At 31.9% G+C, this 7,199-nt stretch overlaps 1 non-coding gene across 1 annotated transcript; it reads left to right on the top strand.

Annotated features, from left to right (window-relative positions):
- The first annotated feature begins 3,527 nt into the window (after positions 1-3,527).
- Positions 3,528-3,634, top strand: LOC139845888 (small nucleolar RNA R71). The gene has a single exon (XR_011758642.1). It is a non-coding gene; the product is annotated as a small nucleolar RNA R71 (small nucleolar RNA).
- Positions 3,635-7,199: the final 3,565 nt, after the last annotated feature.

The raw sequence follows: 7,199 nt of genomic DNA, 5'->3' as shown, positions 1-7,199 counted from the left end.
GAAATTTAGAGAGATTCGGTAGATTTCGATTTCATGAGGATATACTTTTTCTAGGAAAGATGGTACTCTATTTTTGTTGAAGAGTTCCTTTAGAGGGTGCTGATATTCAGCGAAGACTTTGCTTCTTTTCTACAATCCTCCTGGGTCACAATCTTCATTTTCTTGGGGGATCTATGCTTTTATTTGAAGACTTTTCTCTTCTTTATTTTGGAGACTTCCCTCAACTATTTTTTTTTCTTTGCATATCCCATCATCATAACTTTGTCTATTTCTTCTTGTGCCCAGAGAAAAAGGTATTTCACCAGAAATAGGTCTTTTTATGACCTATCAAAAATAGTCTGGAATTTTAGAAATTTTTGACAAGTGTGTGAAGTAAACTTGGTCGATCTATCTCTTTATATTTATAGATTTTGGAAATCAGAAAGAAAAGAGGGTGGAAAGAGTAACGTATTTGATAGTGAATTTGGGGGTGAGTATTTTCTGATTCATCAACTCTTTGGCGTGAGTTGGTCGATTTAAATGCGTGGAGTGAAAACAGAAACGGATAGTTTTTGTCTTCTCTATTCAGAATGATTTCGGAAGGAGTATCGCACCTACATCACGTATGGCGCTTACTAACCATTGGCCTCGAAATGTATGTCAAGGTCAAGTTCTAACTATAAATGCTAACATCGGCACTCTCAACGGAAAAGATAGTGAAGCATTAAAAATGAATGCTTATTGGGCCATTGTTGGGGTGCCTCACAACATTTATATTAAGTCGATAATGCCTAGTCATGCAATGCTCTTTTAGAGAATCGGTTCATCCTTAAGAAGATTTATGCCCTCGTTTGTCTTAATTTTAGAACAAACACGCTTGATTTTCGAAAGTACTTTTTCAAAAAGTATCATTTAGCCAAAAAGTTTTGAAAAATTTACGTTGAGGAAAAAGAATCTAAATAGTAGGTATACTAGAAAATCTTAGTAAAATTTTAAGTTAAGAACATTTTCCGAGCATCTCATAGCTAATTACGGTGTACTACACCGCTATCCCACACTTAGAGGAACATTGTCCCTATTCTAAGATTTTAGGTAGCGAAAATCCCACACTTAGAGTTTGAACATGTCAGAAAATGTATCTAAGCTCAATATTGGTTTGAAATCCCACACTCAGTGATAAGCTTAGGATAGGGTATAGTTTAAGGATATAACGAAGCAAAATAAATAAACAAAGAGAAAGAAACGAATTACTCCCCTTGGGTGTGGCTGTGAACTGAGGATCTGAAGGTAGACTGAGTTGGAACCATCTTTCGCTGGATTCGAATCAGTCTTCTTGAAGTGTACTCGAGCTCATTAGGGCGCTCTCATCCTCCATACACCATCCACCAATAACTTGCAATAATCAACGGGTTTCCTTATCGTTTCATCATTATTCAAAGAGTCTGCACTACAGGCATGAATAACTGTCTATTACTTTCAAAAATGGAAAAGCTCAAACCTAGACAGGTGATTAAGTTTTAGGCCATAGACTCACTATTTGCGTTTTGATGAAAAAGTTATTTGAAAACTTGAGGGTTTCAAAATTAGGTTTTTGAAAATTCAACAAATCAGCGTATGACTTAAAAGCTTAATCCTACACATAAAGTATTCACTGCCTTTAAATTTAAGACTTTTAAAATAATGTAGCAATTAATTCACTTAAGCCCAAGATAAGTAGGAGAAGTGAATTCGTCCTAAGAAACGTTGAAAATTTTATTTTAAGTTTCACTTTTCACTTATTCAGTTAACCTAATTATCCTAATCTAACTACTAGTAAAGCTATAGAAAAATAAACACACGGGTTGCCTCCCGAGAAGCGCTTGTTTTTGTTCGAGTCACGAGTCTGACTCTAGCCTTATTTCTCAGAAAATCTAAACGGCTCCCTTGCCTCCATCAGTAGATACAAGAGGTAATATTGGAACATACCGGTGGGATTGAAGCGAACATAGAATAAGGTATGTCCAATGAGAGAAGAAGGTGGTTTAAAGTGAATGCTTTGTTTAACTTGAGGTATAACAAAGCTATCAACTTCTTTTACCTCCTTTATTGGAAAGGGATGGTCAAAGGGGTCCTTATCACTCCACGGTGTGTATGTCATTATGTATCTGAGTGATGGTTTATAGGGTGGCGCTAACGCAAAACCCGTATTTCTTCTAAGTGACTTCTGATTAGTCGTAATGTTTTACTCTAAGGATGGAGGTGGGATGATGTCCACTGACGTCTCTAATATGGTATCAGCATTAACAACTACTTCAGTGCTAGAATACTCCATCTCTTTCTTCTCATCCGGAGTCTCCATTTCAATTTCCTCATCCACCTCCTCGTCACTCTGGTCGGGAATTTCAAGAATAATTGGTTCAGAGAGTTCTTGTAGAATGAAATCCTCTCCAGTCATTAAAAGATCAAAATAAGGTGAGAGTGATAATTAGGTAGGTGTGCATTGGTTATTCTTCTTGTCTTCTACTTCTATCTTATTCTCTTCATTCTCGGAATAGGGCATGAAATTGATGTTGGCACCAAGGTCAGCGAGAGAATAGATAGTACCAGATTGGTAGATAAAATAAGGAAGGGTAAATTGTCCAGTATCCCCTAGTTTTTTAGGAAGAGTATTTAAGAGAATGGCTGAACAATTCGCGTTCAGCGGGACATTGGGTACTTCGGGTACCTTATCTTTGGTTGATAGGAGTTTCCTAAAATACTTCTTACTATGAGAATTTTTAGACACAGTCTCCAAAAATTTACCGTCAAGCTTGAAAGATTTCATCTTGTTGTGTCTTTGTTTGAGACGGCCCGGGAATAGAATGGGTGCTTTCCCAGTAGGTTTAGGTGATGACTCAATGACTACTACTGAATGGGTATTAGTTAGTTTCTTCTCCTTAGAAGAAACTGAAGGTTGGCTATGTGCCACCTTTGAGTCAATTTTAGGACAACCTAGAGAATCGAGACGTTGATTTAGCTAGCTTAATTGATTTTCAAGACTACTCAAGTGATTAGTCATGACTAAGTCAGCTGTGTCTTGTCTTGCTGTGATCATGTGGATGATTCGCAGTAGGACATCGTCTGAACTTGTCTCTGGTGGGGTAGTGGGTTGGGTATGATGGTTGTGTGGATGAGCTAGGATCTTATCAGAGTAGACAACAGAGTCCTTACATTCAGCCTCGTATACCTTAGTCGGATGTGGGTTAGTACAATTCTAGCATAATTGCACTTGAGACACATGTTGTGGAAGTTTCTTTAGCTCTCTGACTTCTTTGGTAAGATTTTCTAGTTGGTCCGAGAGAAATTTGATGGTTTTATTTTCGATAGGATCGGATGCGGAAAGCGGTGTTGCTGATGAAATGTGCTCTTCCGTGTTCCAATCGTGATGGTGCATAGTCATCTCCTCGATCAATCTCTAGGCCTCGTAAGCAGTGAAGTTCATGAAGTTACCTTGAGAAACAACATCAAGAGTAGACTTGTTGTTCTGATTCAGACCTTTATAGAAGGTCAAAATTTGAATATAGCTCTCAAGACAGTGGTTCGGGTATCTTCGAAGCAAATGTTTAAATCTTTCCCATGCAGTGTAGAGTGATTCATCGTATTCTTGTTGAAAGTTTACGATATCATTTCTAAGTCTGATTTGTTTTGATGGGGGAAAGTACTTGATTAAGAAAGTTGTTGCCATTTCCTCCCATGAGGTGATAGAGTTGGGTTCTAACCCCTCGAACCAGGTTTTTGCATGAACAGTTAAGGAGTAGGGGAACAGATACAGACGAACTACATCTTGTTCAACCCCGTTTTGCTTATATAAGTTGGATAAGGAGAGGAATCTATCTAAGTAAGAGTTGGGATCGTCATTTGGTAAGCCGTGGAACTGGCAATGATTTTGAATGAGTTGTATGATGCTATGCTTAAGCACAAAAGATGCTCCGTTAACCTCTGGATAGAGTATTGGTCCTCCTCGTCCTTCTAACGAGGGTTTAATGATGTCAGCGAGAGTGATGCGTGTGACAACCCAGAAATTTCTGACCAAATTTAAACTTTAATCTTTATATGTTTCCGACACGATAAGCAAAGTTTGTTAAGTTGAATCTCAAGAATTTTAAGCTGTGTTCATATATTCATTTAACCTCGACCAAATCCCGATGATTCACGAACCATTAAATGAACGGATATGATTATATATGTATATGTGTATATATATTATAACTTGAACAAAGTAGTTGGTATAATACTTTACATGAACGTATTTGGTTCAATATGGTTTATCGATGAATTAGAAGATAATATCAAATGATTGGTTTATCAGATACATTGAATTATGATTACGAGTGTCTGTTAAGAGGTCCACTATGATTTAAGAAAATTTGTTCCTTTTAACGATATTCGGAATATTTTGTAAAGCTATTTATAAATAAAAACAAAAGTGTCATTTACGAGAGTTAGACAAAAGCTAGTGGAGAATTGATTTTCATAATACTCTATTAATCTATTTTCAAACGTGCGGAAACGTTTTTCGATATATAGAGCTCGATTATTTAAAAATGTCTTTGTTTAAATAACGTGAATTAGAATATTAATTGTTAGACACATAAATAACTTGAAACGTGCATTTAAAATGTGTTTAGATATATTGAATTCAAATTAATTAAGTAAACGATTGTAACAATTGATTACTGTTTCGATTAATACTTAGTCATATTAATTAGAACATTTTAGAAGTTAAAATAAATAATGGCGCATAAACGAAGTATATCAAATTAAGTTTTAAAGTATTAACGATACGTGTTATAATATTTTCTATACGAAAATTAAAACGAACTTTGAAATATAATTAGTTTTGAAAGACTAAATATTATATCATTAGGTAAATATTTCAAACATATATATTACGTATAAATTTACAATTCTAAATAAAAAAATATGTATATATATATATATATATCTATATATTTTAACTTGGTCGTAAAACGTCCTGATTTGAAATTATATATTTTGATAAACAACGAGCCACTGTTTTATAGAAGCAAATGACCACAATGCTCAATTTTACAAGTTACATTTATTACAAAATAATTTATCAAAGAGTAAGTCTAATTATTGTTAAAGCTACACGTCGCGTAACGTAACGTGTTAGTTATCTAAGCGTACGAACGTGCGTTCGAGAAACCGAAACCGGAACTTCAGTCGAGTGACAACGTCCAAGTCAATGGAACTAATTTTACAAGTTAATTATGTACATAAATATAATATAATATATAAGTAATTATATAAATTAAATATATTAAATATATTATATATTAAAAACCGTCGGCACAAAATGTTAAGCGATTAAGAGCTGTAAAGGTGCCTCATGCGATCGCATGAGGAACCTATACAATAATCATGCGATCGCATGAGAAGAGGAACAAGAAAAGATCTATAAAGTCGACGAGTTTGCATTCAGTCACACACACACATATTCATCCATCCATATTACTCCGTATATATTTATTTATTTTTTATTATTATTATTATTATTATTATTATTATTATTAATAGGATTAATATTATTATTAATCTTATGATTATTAGTAGTATTAGTATTATTATTATTTATACATAAAATATTACGACGGAGTGTTGTTCGGGTAATTTCAAGACGGGTTTTTCGAGTGGGATAGGGCTAAGGAAATTATGGGTTATAGCTATGGAGGTTATGGGTAATGTTCGTGGGTGTGCTCGTAAGGTCAACCTAGTGTTCATCGTCTCCGTTGCGTCTACGTACTTTCCTGCAATATTGAATCTCAATATTGATACGTGAGCACTCATAACTTAACTTTTATATATTATTAGTGTATCCCTGACTAGTGCTCGAGTAGATAGGATTATGCATGCCTGTATGTTTAATTTTGTCGTTAGATAGGTTATGTTGAATCCTGAATTAGTTACATATGCGGTTGAGATAAGGTATATGATATGTATGTCGTTGGAAAGCTAGCGAAAAATTAAGAACTTTGCATTTAAATATTGAATGGTTTCGATGAACGGATTAGAAGTTAAAGTCGATTGAATTTTTGTATTAATATTAAAAATGATTATTTTCATCGTCGTTATTATCGTCGTTATAATTATTATCTAATTATTATTAGTATTATTATTATTATTATTATTATTATTATTATTATTATTATTATTATTATTATTATTATTATTATTATCATTATCGTTATTAGTAAAAGGTATTATTATTAAAAATTATTATCTTTATTACTATCGTTATTATCGTTAAGGTTATAACTAGTATTATTACTATTATTATCATTAATATGAAAGCGTTATAAAAGACGACTAAAAGCTATTAACAAATTGATTCGGAAATAATGAGTATAATTAGCATGATGAAATTAAAATATTGAAATGTATTGATTTAGATAAAAATATCGTTTTCATTAATTTTATCATTATTATTATTAATATAAAAAAAACCATTATTTTACAAAAATTATTATTTAAAGGAATATCATTGTTACTATAAAATATCATTATTATTATCATTTTAATAAAAATTATCATTTTATCATATTTAGTAAATATAAACATTGTTATTATTATTAATAAAATAATAATAATTATTATTACAAAATAATACAACTTTTACTTACTAATATCGGTATTATTTTCACAAATAAATATGTGATACAAATATATTTTAATACGTGTAATATAATCACATTAATAATACCTATCATATTATTTTTATGATATTAAATGAACTCTATAAATTTTATTACTTAAGATATATAAAATTATATTTTATTATATAAATTTAAAATAAAATTATATTTATTAATAAATGAATTATATTTTTTTACTCTAACAAATCTGTTAAAAATATTTAAAAATATAAAACGACTATATTTAAACTATATAATAATCATGTATAAATTTTGGAAATCATTTTGAGAGAAATTGACTTTTGTTGACTTTTGCATATTTAGTCTCGAGCATTAGGATTGTGATACATTATGAGTTGACCTAAATTATTAGATAGATATTGACCAACATATAAATATATATAATTAATATAGGTTCGTGAATCCGAGGCCAACCTTGCACTTGTTCAATGACGTCATATGTATTTTTACTACGAAATACAGTATTGTGAGTTTCATTACTCCCTTTTTAAATGCTTTTGCAATATATATTTTTAGGACTGAGAA

This window comes from Rutidosis leptorrhynchoides, chromosome 4, assembly GCF_046630445.1.
Source record: "Rutidosis leptorrhynchoides isolate AG116_Rl617_1_P2 chromosome 4, CSIRO_AGI_Rlap_v1, whole genome shotgun sequence".
Classification (NCBI taxonomy): domain Eukaryota; kingdom Viridiplantae; phylum Streptophyta; class Magnoliopsida; order Asterales; family Asteraceae; genus Rutidosis; species Rutidosis leptorrhynchoides.
The sequence above is the reverse complement of the archived record's forward strand: the minus strand, read 5'-3'. Positions and strand labels throughout refer to the sequence as shown.